Here is a 21,003-nt window from a genome sequence, read left to right on the forward strand (position 1 = left end):
CATATGTTCAAACAAAACAGGCAATATATAATAAAATGCCATTATCCCATATTACAAAAAGCGGCACAAATGCCCTTAGGGAAATATAATGTCTTTGGCACACTTATCCGCCGCAAGGCGGGCCCCTTTCAGTACACCTTCATAGTACAGCTCGGGCTTGCGGTGCTCCTTACCCTCTGGCGGCCCCTTAGTCATCAGCTTCTTTGTGTCAAGCATCCCCCAATGCACTTTTGCATGGGCAAACGCCATGCGTGCGCCTTCTATACAGACTGATCGCTTGATAGCATCAAGCCAAGGACATGCGCCCACAATCCGCTTGACGAGTCCGAAGTAACTACTTGAAATTGGCTCCGCAGGCCATAACCGGACAACTAAGTCCTTCATGGCTAGTTCGGCCGCCTGGTGCAGTTCGACCAACTGTTTCAGCTGATCGATAAATGGTACCAGATAGTTCGGCGCCAAATACTGCGACCAGGAAATCCTCTCCGCAGACTTCTTCTCCTCGATGCGGTGGAATTGGGCGGCATCTGGTATGCTACGAGGAAGATCCACAAAATCCCCTGGAAAAATAAGAATTCAGCTTGCCGCTTAGGATTCTTCCCATTATCACATATAAAGAGCTAAGAATACAGAAGGCCTTACCAGCCGCAACTTTCCGGGCCTCCTGAATGTCTCGCGCAGCACCTCGGGCTTCTTCCCAAGCACCTTCCGCATCCTCGAGAGCTTGGGCAAGTTTGGATTCTTTCCCTTTTAGACTCTGCTCCAAGCCCTCGCCTTTCTTCATAGCTTCCTGGAGCTCTCGCTCAGCCACAATAACCCTGGTCTCGTGTTTTTCACGAAGCACCTGTTCGGCCTCAGCCTTCTTGTTGGCACCAGCCAAAGCTTTCTCTAGTGCCTCATATTCGGCACCCGCTCCTAGAGCATACAATACAAATATTTCTCATTATGCACACCTATTCGTTCGTGCCAACTTCAAGACAAATGTTTTCAACATACCTTGCTTGTGTTCCAGTTGCTTCTTTTCAAGGCCGAGTTCTTCCTCGTCCCATGCAAGGTTATGCTTCAGTTCGGGCACTTCCGCATTATAAGCGGTCGTCCTCTCGGCAGAGGCATGTTTTCACATAAAGGGGTATACGTCATTCACATCAGCTCCTGCGAAAACAGGTGATTTGATCCCCTGCCCGGCTCCGTCTTCTCCGCCGGATAGCATATCAGGGGCTACTACTCCTATTATGACAATTCCTCAAAGGTTTCTTAGGAAACATACCTCAAAGGCCTTTATAAGACCAAAGCAGGAGTCGTTCAGCCCGCTCTCGGTGGACTGGATCTTCTCAACCACCGCGCCCATGAGAGTTTGGTGCTCATCAACGATAGATGCGTTTTTCAATGCTATTGATAGACCGCCGGGCAGCTCTGCTCGAACAGAGGATGCCGGCGGGGTAGGCAGGCCCCCCACCATGGAAGGTGGCTGTCCGCTCGACTCTGGTACCTTAGAGGTCCCAGGGGCTTAATCTGCCCCCATGTGTCTGGCAACGGGGATATGTCCTCCCTGGTCCGGGTCCTGTCAGGATGACACCTCGGTGTCGCGCCGGGACTTGGGGGAAGCGGCATGCAGAGGCGTCTCACTCGCCAGGGCGTCTGAGCCAAATGACTCCTCCGATAAGGACTGTCCGACACGAGACCTCGCCGGGCTATGCAAAATGCAGCAACAGTTAAAGCCGATAAACCCGAAGACAATCCCGGACGCGTACGTGAGTTCAGATTCTGTATACTTATGACTTTCCCAGGGGCTGGGCCCTGGGATCCCACTCCGGGCTGCTGTCGGCAGCCGTGGTGGATGTCTCTGGGAGGGAACCTTTCCCCCTCTTGGGCGATTCGGCCTCTAGGGACGGGGAAGCGGCACGCTTCCTCCCACCTCCAGAGTAAGGCTCGTCTTCCTCTGCTTCCTACTATTCGTCCTCCGAAGAAGGAGCATCGCTTGAGTCTCCGGATTTTGCGTCCGAAGCCTCGCACCGACGGAGGCCATTCCGAGTCTTCTTGACCTTCTTGGAAGCCTCCTTCTTTGGCGCCTCATAAGGCGCGGGGACCAGCATCTTCGATATAAGGGGTCCGACTGGTTTCTCCAGCAACGGGGCCGGACAATGTATACACTCCACTTTCTTTATCCATCGCTGAGGTTGCAATTAAACATGTTTAGGATGTCTCCCCCATGACATGCTAGCTGAAGCATGAATAGACAGAGCGTGGCTGTGACTTACCGAGCTTGGAGAATGGGATAATTGATACCCACGGTCCTCAGTGGGGCCTGGCCACGATTTGTCGGACTTGAAGAGCACCTTCCAGATATCCTTGTGGGAGGAATAATAAAGCTCCCGAAGGGTTTGGTGCTCGGCCAGGTCGAACTCTCACAGAGTAAAAGCTCTGCGCTGACAGGGGAGAACCAGGCGAACTAGCATCACCTGGACTACGTCAACGTGTTTGACATCCCTATCGACTACACCCTGAATGCGCGTCTGGAGCAGTGACAGCTCATCGGACGAGGACCAATTCGGGCCCTTCTTGAGCCAGGATGTGAGCCGCAGCGGAGCTCCAGATCTGAACTCTGGAGCTGCCGCCCACTTTTTGCCGCGAGGTTCAGTGATATAGAACCACAACTGCTGCCACTCCTTGACGGAGTCGTTGAAAGCACCTTTCGGCCAAACAGCCTTGGGAATCTTGCTTACCATGGTGCCACCGCACTCGGCGTGTTCGCCACTCACCACCTTGGGCTTCACATTGAAGATCTTCAGCCATAGGCCAAAGTGAGGTGGGATCCGGAGAAAAGCCTCGCACACGACGATGAACCTCGAGATATTGAGGAAGGAGTTGGGGGAAAGATCATGAAAATTGATCCCGTAATAATACATGACTCCCCGAACGAACGGGTGAAGGGGAAACCCAAGCCCACGGACGAAATGGGGAAGGAACACGACTCTCTCTTGAGATTCCGGAGTGGGGATGACCTGTCCCGCCGGTGGAAGACGTTGGCCGATCTTCTAGGCCAGATAACCGGCTCCCCGGAGCTTATTGATGTCCTTCTCCTGGACAGTTGAGGCCATCCATATGCCTCCTCCTCCAGATCCGGACATCTTTGGAAAACCTCTCTTCGGTGGAGAAGAAGAGTTCTTGGGCGTTAGGGCCCGAACAGATGGGAATGAGCTAACGGGAGGAGAAGGCGTGGGTAAAAGAGAAAGAAACCTAACCTCTTGATAGAGGCGGTAACTGCTTTTTGCGCCTCCCCACTTGCCTGGTAGAGCCCGTCTGCCTCCCACTCACCGCGCTTAGCGGCGCGGTTAGATTACCCATACCCGTATTGATGAGAATCCCATAATAAGGGGACACGATCTCTGCTTTGACAAGACGTGTCACAGAAACCGCCTCGTAATATGCGCTGTAGCTGGTTGTGGGAAAACAGTTCTAATAATGATCCGACCGTAATAACAAGTCGCGCCATCAGAAAAAGTTGTCAGCAGATTGCGTTTGTGAAATATCATTCTCTCTATGGTGGCATATGAAGATCATCTCGTAGATCCGGACACGGTCTAAGTGTTCGATGATTACTTTGGAGTATTCGGAGGAGGAACCCGCCTTGCAATGCCGAAGACAATACTGCGCGCCGGACTCATCGTCATTTAAGCCTGGTTCAGGGGCTACTGAGGGAGTCCTGGATTAGGTGGTATCCGGACAGACGGACTGTGTACAATGTCCGGACTATTGAAGCGTGAAGATACAAGACTCAAGACTTTGGCCCGTGTCCGGATGGGACTCTCCTTTGCGTGGAAGGCAAGCTTGGCGATCAGGATATTATATTTCCTTCCTTGTAACCGACTCCATGTAAACCCTAGCCCTCTCCGGTGTCTATATAAACCAGAGAGGTTGGTCCTTAGAAGGCCGATCACAATTACAATCATACCATCATAGCCTAGATCTTAGGGTTTAGCCTCTATGATCTCGTGATATAAACCAGAGAGGAAGTAGGGTTTTACCTCCATCGAGAGGGCCCGAACCTGGGTAAACATCTGTGCCCCTTGCTTCCTATTACCATCAGCCTTGACGCACAGATCCGGACCCCCTACCCGAGATCCGCCAGTTTTGACACTGACAGTGAGGTACCAGGCAACTTAGCTATCCGTGACGGACTCTCTTGAACGCCAACATTATTTATCTCTACGCGTTTGAGCTGTGTATTTTTTGATGGGTCTGGGAGTTGAGCTAGTAGGGCAGTGGCCTTGGTCCAAAGTAGTAGAAGTAGCACAAAAACATTTTTTGAGTGTAGGATTTTCCTTGCTCAAGCCTTCCTACTAGAATCACCAGTGGCCTTGGTCCAAAGTAGTAGAAGTAGCACAAAAATGGAGCAAAACTTTTTGAGGATTTTTCTTGGACCGTAAGATAACCTTGAAGCTTCCGGAGGAGGCCAGAGGAGCCACGAGAGAGCCACAAGCCCTAGAGACGCGCCCTAGGGGGGCACCCCCAGGCTTGTGGGCCCCTCAGGACTACCATAACCCTAATTCCAGCTCTATAAATGCCCAAATATTCCCATATACCAGAGGGCACACAAAAATACTTTTCTGCCATCGCAAGCTTCTGTTCTCCTGAGATCCCATCTTGGGGTCTTTTCTCGCACTCTACCATACGGGGATTCGATCACGAAGGGCCTCTACACCAACCTTGCTACCCTTCCGATGATGTGTGAGTTGTCTACCATGGACCTAAGGGTCCATAGGTAGTATTTAGATGGCTTCTTCTCTCTCTCTCTCTCTTTGATCATCAATACAATGTTCTCCTCGATGTTCCTGGAGATCTATTCGATGTAATCTTCTTTTCAGTGCATTTGTTGAGATCTAATTTATTATGGGTTTATGATCAAATTATCTATGAATGTTTTGCGCCTTCTATGAACTCTTTTATGCATAATTAAGATAGCTTTGTATTTCCCGCAATCTATTGATTTGGTTTGGCCAACTAGATTGATCTTTCTTGCAATGGGAGAGGTGCTTTGTTTTGGGTTCAATCTTGCGGTGTCCTCACCTAGTGACAGAAGGGGTAGTGAGGCACGTATTGTATTTTTGCCATTAAGCATAAACAGATGGGTTTTTACCATATTGTTTGGATCTATCCCTCTACATCATGTCATCTTGCTTAAGGCGTTACTCCGTTCTTGTTAACTTAATACACTAGATGCATGTTGGATAGCGGTCGATGTGTGGAGTAATAGTAGTAGATGCAGGGAGGAGTCGGTCTACTTGTCATGGACGTGATGCCTATATTCATGATCGTTGCCTTAGATATCATCATAACTATGCGTTTTTCTATCAATTGCTCAACAGTAATTTGTTTACCCATCATATGGTTTCTTCAAGAGAGAAGCCTCTAGTGAAAACTATGGCCCCTGGGTCTATTTTTATCATATTATTTTCAAATCTATAAAACCAAAAACCCCAAAATACCTTGCTGCAATTTATTTACTTTTGCACTTTTATTTATCTTTTTTACCTATCTCTTTCAGATCTCATCCTTGCAAGTAACCGTGAAGGGATTGACAACCCATTTATCTTGTTGGGTGCAAGTATTTGTTTGTTTGTGGAGGTGATTTCAATGGAGACTTGTGTGTTCCTCCTACGGGATTGATACCTTGGTTCTTAACTGAGGGAAATACTTATCTCTACTTTGCTCCTTCACCCTTTCCTCTTCAAGGAAAAACCAATGCAAGCTTAAGAAGTAGCAGGAAGAATTTCTGGCACTGTTGTCGAGGAGGTTCTACATCAAGCCTACCAAGTACCTATCATAAACTCTCATCTATTGCATTTACATTATTCGCTATTTGCCTCTCGCTATCATCTCCCACTTCAAAAATGTTTAAAAATACAAAACTATTTTCCTTTTATTTTCCTTCTTTCCGTTTGCTTTCACTTCTTACTTGGTTTGTTTGCTTGTTCACTTGGCATAATTGCATGTTTATTCGAAATCAAGAAGCAAATTCTTTATGGATCCTCATCCACTTGCTAATCTTTTTAAAATATCCAACTATGATGAACCAATTGCTAGTGAGTTTAGTGCACGAAATTATCTTTATGAAGTTTTGCTTGAAATTCGTGAATCCGAAAATTGTGATGAAGTGCTAAAAGAGGAAATTTATGAAGTGATTCATGATAGCTCGTTGAATGAAAAGCATGATTGCAATGGTGTTATCACAAATTATATTAATGTCCATTGTGTTAATAATATTCAAAACCCCAAGCTTGGGGATGCTAATTTGATATGTCCATTACTTATTGCGATACTCATGATTGGGGTGATTCTTATGATCTTAAAAATTTATTTAAGCCTCATGATGAATATGATATTGATAATAGTGTTTGCAGTAATATCGAAAGTGGGTTTGGAAGAGTGTCAACTCTAGGTAATAATCCCACTACTTTGGATAATGATCAATCTTATGATTTTTTTGATAAAAGTGGGCTTGGAGAGGTCATGACTTTATTTGATGATAATCCCACTATTTTGGAGGAGTGTAAACTTTGCGTGCATGTCGATCATGAAGAGAATATTATATGTGATAGTTATATTGTTGAATTTGATTATGATCCTACATGTAATTATTATGATACAGGAAAATATGGTTGTATAAATTTTCATGTGACCAAATCACCTCTCTTTGTGTTTAAATTAGTAATGATTCCTTCTTCCTATTTGCATATGCTACAAATTGCTTGTCTTGATAAAAAAATTCCCTATAAAATGCCTATGCATAGGAAGTATGTTAGACTTAAACTTGTTTTTCACATGCTATATGATGCTCTCTTTGTGCTTCAATTCTTTTCTTTCATGCGAGCATCATTAAAATTGCCAATGCCTAGCTAAAAGGCTTTAAAGAAAAAGCGCTTGTTGGGAGACAACTCAATATTTTTTCTTTCTTTTTTATGAGTTTATGAAATATTACTTCTGTAATGATTGTATTTTATTGTAATAATTAGTGTTTGATCCAATTAAGACCTTTGGGATGATCTTTGCTGATAGTGGATTTGATTTTGCTGGAAAATAGAAACTTTTGTGTCCATTAGTAGAATTGTTAAAATTCACTGGAGCGTGATAAAATTCTGAATGATTTACACAAGGTTGATATACAAATTGCCTCTGTTTTCCTAATTGGTCAGAATTTTTGGAGTTGCAAAAGTTGGGCTAAAGTCCAGATTACTACAGACTATTCTGTTTTTGACAAATTCTATTTTCATTGTGTTGTTTGCTCTTTTTGATGAATGTATGGGTAGTATCCGGGGGTATGAACCATGGATTAGTTAGAATAGAGTAGATATAACACCAATATAAAATTGTAATGAGTTTACAATAGTACCTAAAGGTGGTTATGTGCTTTGTTTCTCTAACGAATCTCACGAGTTTTCTGTTGAGTTTTGTGTTGTGAAGTTTTGAAGTTTTGAGTGAAGTTTTGATGAACTACGGAATAAGGAGTGGCAAGAGCCTAAGCTTGGGGATTCCCAAGGCAACCCAAGGTAATATCCAATGATAACCAAGCATCTAAGCTTGGGGATGCCCCGGATGGCATCCCCTCTTTTGTCTTCAATCCATTGGTAAAATTACTTGAGGCTATATTTTCATTCACCACATGATATGTGTTTTGTTTGGAGCATCTTGTATTATATGAGTCTTTTCTTTTTAGTTTGCAACAATCATCCTTGTTGTATACACCTTTTGAGAGGGACACACATTAATCATGAATTTATTAGAATAATCTATGTGTTTAACTTATATCATTTGAGCTAGGTAGTTGCTCTAGTGCTTCACTTATATATTTTTAAAGCACGACGGTGGTTTTATTTTGAAGAAATTGATGAACTCTCATGCTTCACTTATATTATTTTGAGAGTCTTATAAAAAGTATGGCAATTTGCTTTGGTTACGAATTTAGTCCTAATATGATGGGTATTCAAGAGGGATATAATAAAAACTTTCATGAAGACCATTGAATATATGACACGATTGATTCCTTGCATTTGTTTTGAGATATAAAGATGGTGATATTAGAGTCATGATAGTTGGTAATTGTGGATTAGTAAGGATATTTGTGTTAATGTTTGTGATTCCCGAAGCATGCATATATGGTCTCTAGTTATGCGATGAAGTTGGAGCATGATTTATTTTTGATTGTATTCCTTATGAGTGGCGGTCGGGGATGAGCGACGGTCTTTTCCTACCAATCTATCACCCTAGAAGCATGCGTATTAGTACTTTCCTTTGATGTCTAATAAAATTTTACAATAAGTATGTGAGTTCTTTATGACTAATGTTGAGTCCATGGATTATACGCACTCTCACCCTACCACCATTGCTAGCCTCTTCGATGACGTGCATTGCCCTTTCTCACCTTGAGAGTTGGTGCAAACTTCGCCAGTGCATCCAAATCCCGTGATATGATACGCTCTTTCACACATAAGCCACCTTATATCTTCCTCAAAATAGCCATCATACCTTCCTATTCTGGCATTTCCATAGCCATTCCGAGATATATTGCAATGCAACTTCCATCGTTTCATTTTATTATGACACACACCATCATTGTCATATTGCTTTCATATGAACAAGGCATTCATATAGAGTCATATCCTTGTGTAGTATTGAGTTGTAATTCTTAAGTTGTAAGTAAATAAAAGTGCGATGATCATCATTACTAGAGCATTGTACCATGTGAGGAAAGGATGATGGACGCTATTATTACCCCACAAGTCGGGATGAGACTTCGGACTTAAAATAAAAAGAGGTCAAAGAGCCCAAAATTAAAAAAGAGAAAAAATGAGAGAAAAAAGAGAGAAGGGACACTGCTACTATCATTTTCCACATCTTTGCTTCAAAGTAGCACCATGTTCTTCATATAGAGAGTCTCCTATTTTGTCACTTTCATATATTACTAGTGTGAATTTTTCATTATAGAAATGCTTGTATATTCCAATGATGGGATTCCTCAATTCTCCCTTGTTCTTCACGAGCAAGTGAGTTGGATGCATACCCACTTAGTTTTCTTTTGAGATTTCATACACTTATAGCTCTAGTGCATCCATTGCATGGCAATCCCTCCTCCTTGCATTGACATAAATTGATGGGCATCTCCATAGCCCATTGGTTAGCCTCGTCAATGTGAGACTTTCTCCTTTTTTGTCTTCTCCACACAACCTCCACCATCATATTCTATTCCACCTATAGTGCTATATCCATGGCTCACGCTCATGTATTGCGTGAAAGTTGAAAAAGTTTGAGAACATTAAAAGTATGAAACAAATGCTTGGCTTGTCATCGGGGTTGTGCATGATAAATACTTTGTGTGATGAAGATAGAGCATGACAAGATTATATGATTTTGTAGGGATAACTTTCTTTAGCCATGATATTTTGAGAAGACATGAATGCTTTATTAGTATGCTTGAAGTATTATTATTTTTATGTCAATATTAAACTTTTGTTTTGAATCTTATGGACCTGAATATTCATGCCACAATAAGATTACATGATAAACATGTTAGGTAGCATTCAACATCAAAAATTCTATTTTTATCATTTACCTACTCGAGGATGAGCTGGAATTAAGCTTGGGGGTGCTTGACACGTCTCCAATGTATCTATAATTTTTTATTGTTCCATGCTATTATATTATCCATCTTGGATGCTTTTATGCATTAATATGCTATTTTATATCATTTTTTGGGACTGACCTATTAACCCAATGCCAAGTGCCCGTTACTGTTTTTCGTTGTTTTTGTATTTTATAGAAAATCAATACCAAAAGGAATGAACCTTTTTGAGGATTTTTCTTGGACCAGAAGACAACCATGAAGCTTTAGAAGGAGGCAAGAGGAGCCACGAGAGGGCCACAAGACCTACAGGCGCACCCTAGGGAGGCGCCCCCAGGCTTGTGGCCCGCTCGGGACTCCCCTAACCCTAATTTCAGCTCTATAAATACCCAAATATTCCCCGTATTTGGAGCAAAATAGGAGGATCAAGGGAGTAGTAGATGTAGATGATGTTCAGGAGGTTGTGGCGGTTAGTTCAGTTGAAGCAAACATCGCCTCTAAAAGGCCAAGCTCAGGGACAGCAACCAAACAGAATAAGAAAGCATTTATCACCAACATGCAAGGTAAAAAGAAGTCTGTTGCGTCTGCCGCCAATAGTTCCAAGTCAATTGTTGCCAAGCTACGAAGAACACCTGAGGATCTTGTAGATGAAATACGCTCTGGGGGTTCACAAAGCACCATGGAGTCTAGCACAAAGACTCCGGAAGAGAGGCGGTATGTCAATATGCAGTGGGCATTGTTCTTTTACGAGTGTGGAATTCCATTCAATGCTGCAAGTAGTAGGCAGTTTGAGGTTGCAATTGAAGCCACTTGTCAATATGGTTCAGGTTACAAGCCTCCTAGTGCACATGAGCTGAGAGAGAAATTGCTTAATGATTGTGTGAAGGAAACAAGACTCTTGAGGAGGCAACATGAGGCAGCATGGAAAAAAGATGGATGCACACTCATGTCAGATGGCTGTGGTCGGATAAAAGAGGACGCCATTTGATTAACTTCCTTGTTAATAGTCCAGAGGGCACTTTCGTCTTAGCGTCGGTTGATGCCTCAAGTGTATGTCATGACGGTGATATGATAGTTGATTTTCTTGATAAGAGAATTCTGGATGTTGGAAAAGAGAATGTGGTACAAGTTATCACCGATAATGGTGCTAATTACAAGAAAGCCGGCCACCTTCTAATGGAGAGGATGCCTACTCTATATTGGAGCCCGTGTGCATGTCATTGCTTGGACCTAATGTTGGAAGATATAGGAAAGTTGAAGGAATTTAAGAAGCCTATTGCAGGGGTTAGACGTGTCACAACTTTCATCTATACACATGGAAGACTTCTTAGTCTAATGAGGAAGGCCACGGGTGGGGATCTTGTGAGACCAGCAGCCACTCGTTTTGCCACAGCCATCCTCACACTTAGGAGTTTGGTCAAGAACAAGCCTGCATTGAGGAGTTTATTTACATCTGAAAAATGGGTTGGAAACAAGTTAGCAAAAACACAAGTTGGCTTGAATGTGCAAGAGATTATACTTTCAACAGAGTGGTGGAGCGCAATTGAGGACTGCCTTAGAGCTTAAACTCCACTTCTTAGAGTTCTTAGAGTAGCGGATGGTGATGAGAAGCCTGCCATGCCAGAGATTAAAGCACTTATGATTTATGCAAAGGAGAGTATCAATCTAGGTTTCCCTCAACAAAACAAGCAACCATTGCCCAAGAAGATCTTGGCCATTGTTGATAAGCGTTGGGAGAATCAAATGGATCATCCATTGCATGGGGCTGTTCTATTTTTGAACCCAGGAAAGTTATTTCCTATTGTAAGCAAAAATGATGATGCCTTAGTTGGGCAGCTTAGGAGCTGCTTTAATGATGTGCTTGCAAAAATGGTACTGGATGCCAATGTTCGAAAAAATATTGATCAACAATATGTGCTCTATGAGTGCCAGTGAGAAGGCTTTTCTAATCCATTCGCACTCAAGACCATGAGCACAAGGAACCCTCGTAAGTCATATTAAATGCATCATGTTAATTTCAGCATGTTAATTCCAGTTCCAGCAATGTAATTTCTGTACAAACTCTTAATATGTGTCAGTTTTTATCATTTTAGTTTATTGGTGGAGTTCATTTGGTGGTTGGGCCATTGACCTACAAAGGTTTGCAAAGCGCATTGTTAGTCTTTGTGCTTCATTATCTGGTTGTGAGAGGAATTGGAGCATGTTTGAATTTGTAAGTCAACTAGTAAAGCAGTATTTGTGTTTGTTGAATGAAGATTTCAGCAAGTTATTTACTTATTTCACTTGTTGTTTCTACTTTGTGGATCCATACGAAGAAAAGGAATAGATTACAATGGAAAAGGTTAAATGATCTTGTCTCTGTTTCCTTCAACCAGAAGAGTATGCAACGGTTTCAAAAGAGGCGTGAGAAGGTGGGTGAGAATAGCTTTGAGGCTTTGGTCATTGAGGATTTTGATTCGGGCAATGAGTGGGTGGACCCATCACTATTACAACCTCAAGGTGCTCGAGGTTGTCCTAAAGACCATCAAGACATTACATGGGAGGATGTTGATGTGGCTATTGGTGCATCTTCAAACCTTCAAGCCGTAATCTGCATAGGACAACAACTACACTTCGTAGGGGCCAGACAAATGTCCTTCTGCAACACTACGCACGCAAGAGACCTACTACAACACAACCTACAATTCCTGAAGAAGATGAGGCAGAGGAGGACTTGGAGCAAGAGCAATACTCAAGTATGCCCAACGCGGAGGGGGAGGATTTAGACTACGTTGAGGATGATGATGATGTGAGCAATGACAATCAAGAGCCAACTAATATTGACCAAGATGGTGAAGACAACACCAATGCCAATGAGTTTGATGACGATGACTTTGATTGGGACTTTGAGAGTGGAGAGATATGAGAGAGCTGAGATGGCCACCTTTATCCCTTTTGCTATGCTGGAATTATCTAGTATTCTGTTTGTCTTATGTGGACCTTTGTTATGTGGACTACTGACCTTGTGTCATTTGAATTGGTTAATGGTTATGTAATATGCCATGCATTGCAGACTGCTGTTGCACTCATACTTCCTATCTTTCTTTCCACTTTTGCTCGCTGCCTCATCTTTATTTATATTTTTTGTGGAATGTGCACTGGTAAGTTATACATTATTCTAACATATTTGTTCATTACTTCATGTTGATGCAGAATTCTGCTGGGGAGAAAAGCAAGTGCAAAGAGGATGGGGGCTCTACAACAATCAGTTTCAAGGTGTGTATGTGTCAGGACCCCGACTCAATGCCACACCGATCTAGCATGTAACACCTCATATCACTTTTTGGCCTCACGCACGGTATCCCCATGGGTGTCGCCTTACTAGGCCCGGGACCGTTTGCAACTTTTGGCACACGTATATGTTAGTGTTGCTAGCATCCATATGACAAGGAGCCCGGGCTGACATGGCTAGTCATGAACCCAAAGTGGCACTAACTTACAGGGACAGGCATGAACAATGAAGGACACATGCCGGCCAGCCTAAGTGTTCTGGAGGAGTAGCAAGCTACCATGGCTCAATGGAAGCACTAGGAGACATTTCTCGGTAAGAGAGGCTACCAAGGATAAACAACTAGATAGTCAGATCCCACACATACCAAGCATTTCAATAACATACACACAATATGCTCGATATGTGCAAATACAACATGGCATCACAACATGACTCTACAACCCAAGTATTTTATTCAATAGGCTCCGAGGAGCGAGATATTACAATCATGGGTCGCATGACCCAACATTCAGAGCATACAAGCCAAAGCACATGCGGAAGCTTAACATGTCTGAGTACAGACATCTACAAATGAAAAAGGCTGAGAAGCCTGACTATCTACCAGATACTGCCGAGGGCACAAGATCGTAGCTGATGTAACAAGCTAAATGTCGAAGTCCACGTGAAACTACTAGTGAGATTGAAGTCTCTCTGCAAAAACATAAAATCGGCAAACGTGAGTACAAATGTACATAGCAAGACTTACATTAGAACTAACTACATATGCATCATTATCATCAAAGGGGATGGTGGGGTTTAACTGCAGCAAGCCAGCTTTGACTCGGTGGCTATCCTGAACTACGACTGCAAGTAACTCTTTTGAGGTGGCGCACAAGAGTCCACATATTCACCATATCGATACACCACTATGGATCCGCTCCCGTCTCCCTACGAGAACACCATCCATAGCACTCATGCTTATCTTGCGCATTTTAGAGTATCCACTTTCACTTGTCTTATGAACTATATAGGCAACCCAGAAGTCCGTTTCCGCGGACACGGCTATTCGAATAGATGATGTTAACCCTGCAGGGGTGTACTTATTCACACACACTCTCGTCACTTACCACCATGTACACGTCGTGTATCTTAGCAACCTTCAAGCGGAAGCCTGGCGAGGGAGTCGGCCATGACCTGACTAACCACACAAGTCTCTAGTCCAGGTTTATCGCCTATTCGGGTTCCATCCGCAAGGAGATCCGGCCAGGGTGTCGCTCATGGCCCCAAATGATGTGAGCAAGGTTCCCAAGCCCACCATCCGGGTGCCACTTGGTACACCGTGCCACTGTGCCTAGTCTGTCCCAAGCCCACCTGTACAGGGTGCCACTTGGTAGACTACTAACACTACCTACAAACACCAAAAACTAGTTGCAACTCCTGGACAGAGATCAGGTTGATTAATAAGTCGAGAGGGGCACTTAAGCATTCCAATGCGTGGTAGTAAATGTTCATGGATCACAAACACAGAACCTGGTTCCTGATGACGGCTTCAATGAGACAACCCGCCATGTACTCCTACAAGGCCTCTCACCGATACCTTTACCAAATCGTGTTCACACACTTAGCTCTCAACAGCAGGACATGTTCACCACATTCCAATTCATCCCCGATGAATCAGACCTGACTCAACTCTAAGCAGTAGCATGCATGACAAACAAGCATGAATGAGTAGGCACATCAGGGCTCAAACAACTCCTACTCATGCTAGTGGTTTTCTTCTATTTACTGTGGCAATGATAGGTCATGCAGAGGAAAAGGGATTCAACTACCGCAGCATGTAATAGATGAATCGTTGTTGTCCTAATGCAGTAAAAGAGAGTAGGAGCGAGACAGTGGGATTGTATCGGAATGAACAAGGGGGTTTTGCTTGCCTGGCACTTCTGAAGATAGTATAGCTCTTCATCGGTGTCATCGAACTCATTGTCGGGACCACGTCTATCGAAAGGGAAGAAACACCGGCAACAGAGAGGAAACATAATCAATGCAATGCAACAATATGAGGCATGAATGTGACATGGCAATATGCTATGATTTGAGCTAATGCAACTAAAACCAAAAGGGTTTGAGCTAATTTGAACCAAGTGTTCAAATTCAAACTCAAGTTATGAATTTATAATGTGCATTGTCATGTTTTGATCTATACAGGAAGGTTAAGTTGCTTTGTCATGCATGAAATAGCACAAATGGATAGATTGGATTTTTCTGATAATTTTTCATATATAATTTGTTTCATTTGGAGTTACGGTTGAATTTCTATGAATTGTAGAAGTTCTAAACATTTTTTGGAATTTTCTGAATTTGTTTTAATCCAGAAATTCCTTTACTGCGTCAGCATGACGTCAGTGTGACGTCATAAAATCAACAGCGCCAACCAGGTCAAACCTGATGTGTGGAACCCACTGGTCAGTGTCACAGACAGGTGGGTCCATTCAACATCCACTTCAGCACAGTCAACTCTAGCGTGCGGGTCCTGCCGGATTTTAAACTAATCTAAACAACAACAAAATAGGGGTTAATTAGGACGTGGGCCCAGCATGTGGGTTAGTTAGCGGCCTCATTAGTGGCTAATTACGACGCCACGTCGGCATGGCCGGGGTTAGGCCGCCGGCGACCTTCCGGCGCGGCGGAGTCCACTCGGGACGGCGCTACAAGGGGCGGCTGGGCAAGCGAAGGGCACCGGGAGGAGGCCCTCACTCGCACGCATCCAACCACTAGTAGAAAAAGGACCTAATGTGAGACACATTAGTCCCGGTTCGATTTTGGCCAGTTACTAATGGTACCATTAGTGCCGGTTCGAATGGCTATGCATTAATGTCGGTTCGTTTCGAACCTTTAGTACCGGTTCGTGCCACGAACCGGTACTAAAGGGGTGGTGGCAGGCTGGCATCAGGCCGGGGCCTCGCGATCATCTTTAGTACATGTTCGTAGCACAAACCGGTATTAAAGGGCTAATCTTTAGTATTGGTTCGTGCCACGAACTGGTACTAAAGGGGTTTGACCTATAGTACCGGTTCATGGCACAAACCGGTAGTAAAGGGAAATTTTCAAACTCTTACCCCCCACCCGTGTATCGCCATTTTAGTTTTGAAAAATACAAAAGAAAATGATAATAAATTCAAAAAATAAAATTCTTCGAGATGTACTTATATTACTACATCTACTAGTTAGGAAAATTAAAAAACTTAAATTTGGACATGTTTTGCAAAAAGTGTAGGGAAAATGTAAAACGGCTATAACTTTTGCTGTCGAAAAAAAACGTATAATATATCAAAAAATTTAGCACAAATATTCCAAAAGGAGAAAAAGATATACTCAAATTTAAGTTTTTTAAATTTTTGTTAAATCTGGTCAAACTATGGTCAAACTACTTATTCAAGAAGTATTTATGTTACTACATACTTATTCAAGAATATTAGTGTTACTAAATAATTATTTCAATTTTTTGAATTTTATTCAAATCTGGTAAAATTGTGGTCAAACTATGGTCAAACTTATTCAAGAAATATTAGTGTTACTAAATAATTATTGTTTTTTAGAATAATAGTTTCAAACTCAAACGGTGAAATGTGTGACCTAATGCTCAAGCTAAACAACAAGTGAAGACTTGGAAAGTAGGGGGAATAGAACTCCGAAGTTAAGCATGCTCAGGCTTGGGGAGTGAGAGGATGGGTGACCGGTCGGGAAGTCAGATGATTTGGAATGAGTGATCCACACTTGAGTAGTTAAGAGGGGCGATTAGAGAGTAAATCATCAAATAATTCAGAAAATTGAAAATTGAAAAAAATCAATTTTTTTCCCAAAATTTTCAAAAAATAATTTAAAAAAAATACCTTTAGTACCGGTTGGTACCACCAACCGGTACTAAAGGTCCCCCATACCACGGCGCGAGCTCACGCCATGTGGTGGGCCTTTAGTGGCAGTTCGTGCCGAACTGGTTCTAAAGGGGGTGGCTTTAGTCTCCACTCTTTAGTGCCGGTTGCAGAACCGGCACTAAAGGCCCTTATGAACCGGTATTAAAGCTCCGTTTTCTACTAGTGAATGGTGGCCTTAGGTTCCACGGGGACGGCCGGGAATGTCGACGGCGTCGAGCTCCCACGCCGGCGGAGCCACGGCTTCGAGCGGAATGGCACTGTGATGCACGGGGAAGCAAGCTAGGCACACGGTTGGGTCGTCTGGAGCTGCAGGAGCTCAACAACGTGCTCGGCTGTGGCTTAAACGGGCCCTGCCCACGACGGTGACATGGCCGGCGGCGGGGAGCACTCGGGTGCGGCAACAGGCATGGCTAGAGCTCGAGCGTGAGGGAGAAAACAGGGGGGAAAGAAGGCGGGGCTCACAGCGGTTGCGACGACCGTCGAAGTGGGCTCGGGAAAGTCGGAGTTGGGCGAGGCTGCGAGGGGGATCTCTGGCGATGGCAGTCGGGGACGGGCTCGGTGAGGCCAGAGGAGCGCGCCCGGCGTCGAGTGGCGGAGCGAGGAGGTCGAGGATGTCGAGGCGGAGCTCATGGACACGTCAGAGGGGCGAGGGAATGGCTCAGGGCGCGGCAGCGGCGGGCGGCGGCTATGACTCCGCTCGGCTTCGGTAGAGAGAGCGAGAGAGGCGAGGTAGCGAGAGAGGGGAGCGGTCGAGGGGGTCCAGGGTGCTGCGTGGCAGCCTTAGCGGCCTCCAGAAGTGGCGGGAAGTAGGAGGTGGCTGGGGTCGCATGCGCGCGTGCGGGGCACACGCCCTTCGTCCTCCTGGTAAAAGGAGGAAGACAACAGGGGAGGTGGAGATGGGCTGGGCCGGCTTCAGCAGCAGGCCGCACAGGTAGGCGCCTGGTAGGTTTTCTCTCTCTCTAGTTTTCTATTTATTTATGTTTTCTATTTTCTGCAATTGGTTTTGATTTTATTTAAATACCAGATCATCTAATAATCTTCTGAAAATTATTATGTGGCCTTTTAAAAAGTATTCAAAGCCACTTACAAACATTTAGAGTTATTGGAGTTATATTTAATACATAACAAATATAACTCCAATGCAAATATTTATTGAATTAACTCAAATGTCAAAAATTAATATTTGTGAGCTCCTAAAAATATTGGTTTGAATTTTACCTCTAGCCAATATTTTCAGAGAGAAACATGAACATTTTCTTGGACCTATTTGAAGCAATTTTGATCTTGGTCATTTTCAGAAATGATCTCTGAGGCTTTCACATGCCCCCTTTTCAAATTCATGGAAATTTAAACATGATGCACACATGACTAGCTAGTATAGGTCATACCAGAACTAGGGATTTGACAACTCACCCCCACTAAACAAGAATCTCGTCGCGATATTCAAGATGTGAGGTAAGAAGACAGAGGGGACATGGGACTGGCACAATCTTCATGATCCATTGCATTTCTGAAGGGTGTTGATTCATTGCTTCATATTGATCTTGACTACTTGCTCTGAGAACTCCATCCAACATGATAACGGGAAGAAAGGAAACTCTCGAAGAATTGATCTTCTCGAGGATCGAGCAACCGACGATCAACTCACAGAACGAGACATACCAACATCTCTCAAGATGAGACACGAAGCATACATCTAGAGGGATGGAGTGAAATAGATGATGAAGTTTCACTAGATAGACAACAATTTGACACCTAACGGGGTGGTGAACGGTTGTCAACGGAGCGAGGAGTCGGGTTGCCATGATACCACAACAAGACACCTTCGAGAAGGGTGACTCGTAGAATTATTACGTGGCAAAAAGAATTACTTTTGATTCATAGACCATTGAAACTTTTATATCATCCTAAGGAAAAAGCACAACAATCATTGGCGGAGTGTGTTAGAATGGCATACTCGGACTAGAATGGATGATGTGGACTACCTTGTGTAAGACAACGCAAGGAATGATTTTGCTTGCACGTGCTCTCAAGAAGTTGAGCATTTCCATATTCATCAAGGTTTTACCAACATCCGTGTCAAGGATCCTGGCAACACAACATACTACCATGATGAATAGTGATGGACGAGCAAATGCAAAGGAAGATAACACCTTCTCAGATTTCACCTTAGCGAGGCCAAGGAAACAAAATCTAGATGATCGTCCGAGAGACATTTAGCACTCCACTTCTAATGTTCTCCTTGATGTGCTAGCGCAACCCATTTATAGATATGGTTTGATAACTAGAACATCAAGTAAAAGGTCGGACTTCGGAAGCTCAAGAATCCATAAGGAATAACTACGGAGGTAGATCCTGCGAGATCCTTATGGGGAGGTGACCAACTTCTTCAACCAAGATACTACAATAATAGGCCTTCTAGCTAGGTGTTTTGGCCACGACATCCACGTTACCGGGTTACCGAGAGACCAATATTATAATTTTTGGGGCATGTTCCAACCATCATATCTGCCTAAGATTCAGATCTGGTTGGTGTCAGGATATTCCAGACTCATCGAATCTAGAAAGAAAAGTGAAAGTTTGCAACACAAATCGACGAGATGACGTTGCGAGATTCTCGGGAAATGAACTACGATAGCAAGCTCCAAAACATGAGTTGGTCCTGCTAAACACATGTGAACATGTTGTCCTAGACAAGCATGACCACATAGTAGTCTTATAATAAAACACTACCGAGTTCAGGTTGGGAACCATCATCGAGGATAATGAAGTCCTAACATAAGTCATGACTAGTTCTTATGAAGGAACTCCTTCTCCTTGAGCAAATCAATCAGTGGCTTGGTGTGCTAGGCATACGTATGGAATGAAGATGATCAGTCTATCAGACCACAGAATACTTTGCATGTGCATCACCGACTTGGGATGATTCCAGAGGAGGTAAAACAACCCTTCTCAAATTCATGGCAGCAACTTGCATCAAGTGCACATGAATTAGAGGGACTCACTTCTTTCGTCCAAACATATGCTTCATGAACGGGTCATGAAGAAAATGCTTACACAGGTTTCCAATGCTAACATAGATGTTCAACATGAATCATGGAGAGGATAAAATGATGCTGATGAGCTCAACAACAAGTCCTCGAAACTCCCATGGAAATGGAATTCCAAAACTATGTGAACAAGGTGATAGCATTGGTCAGACCCAAAAGATATAATGGTGTATGCTCGAGGGATCAACCATGGGTAAGACAACATTATGAATATCGTAGGTTCTGAGTTGATTTGATGATAGCCCATATGCAAATCAAACATTTGGGTAAGACAATAGATCCAACAATTGACACTTGGATCAATCAATGAAGATATCATCTTTCTTCAACACACACACACAAGGATATCCCTTGGAATGAACTGAGTCGGACAAGCTTTTATCTTCCAACTCTCCAAGTTGTTGTTTAGCTTAACCAACTAGCTTAGGGTATCCAACACGGATTCTTGAAGAAAGGGTGGTTTACAAGAAAACCAACTTGCTCACGAACTCAACATAGCGGTCAGGTGATGACCCGATGATACTTCCGATAAGATATCCGGAAAATCACGAACCACCGATATGTTACTAAGCTCCCAACCAATCTTGCTTTTCAGGGCAAGACGATATGATCAATAAAGCGAGGGATTGACCAAATACTAACTCATTGATCGGAGAGTGCACCAGAAATAAGGACTAGGTAGCACGATCAATCTTAGAATGATAATCTCAATAACCAACACGCTAAGAACGAAATTATTGTCCTTTAACTACCAAGCAACAAGGTTGCTATGAGTATCGGCATTCCGGTTGCAACAACATGGGAGCCGAGAAATGAATAATGAGGGTGAGAAGTATCACTTTATCAAGAGTTCATAGGATGGTGTGCAATTCCCATGATATTCTTGATATAAAGATGGTAACACTCCAAGGTAGAACAGAACAAGAGCTAGATTAGCATTTTGATCTATAGAACACAACTGCTTTGACCCAATCCTGGATATGGAAGAGGTACTGGAGTTTGTTTCTCCTAGTCATCCCGAATAGAATGGCTTGATGGACCACAAGAGTAATAGGCATCGATGAACGAATGCACGCATACTCTTGACTATCAATTGATAGACGAGGTTAGAAGACAACTAAAGAGGGACAACCCAAAAGAACATATGATTTTCTG

This window comes from Triticum aestivum, chromosome 3B, assembly GCF_018294505.1.
Source record: "Triticum aestivum cultivar Chinese Spring chromosome 3B, IWGSC CS RefSeq v2.1, whole genome shotgun sequence".
NCBI classification, from domain to species: domain Eukaryota; kingdom Viridiplantae; phylum Streptophyta; class Magnoliopsida; order Poales; family Poaceae; genus Triticum; species Triticum aestivum.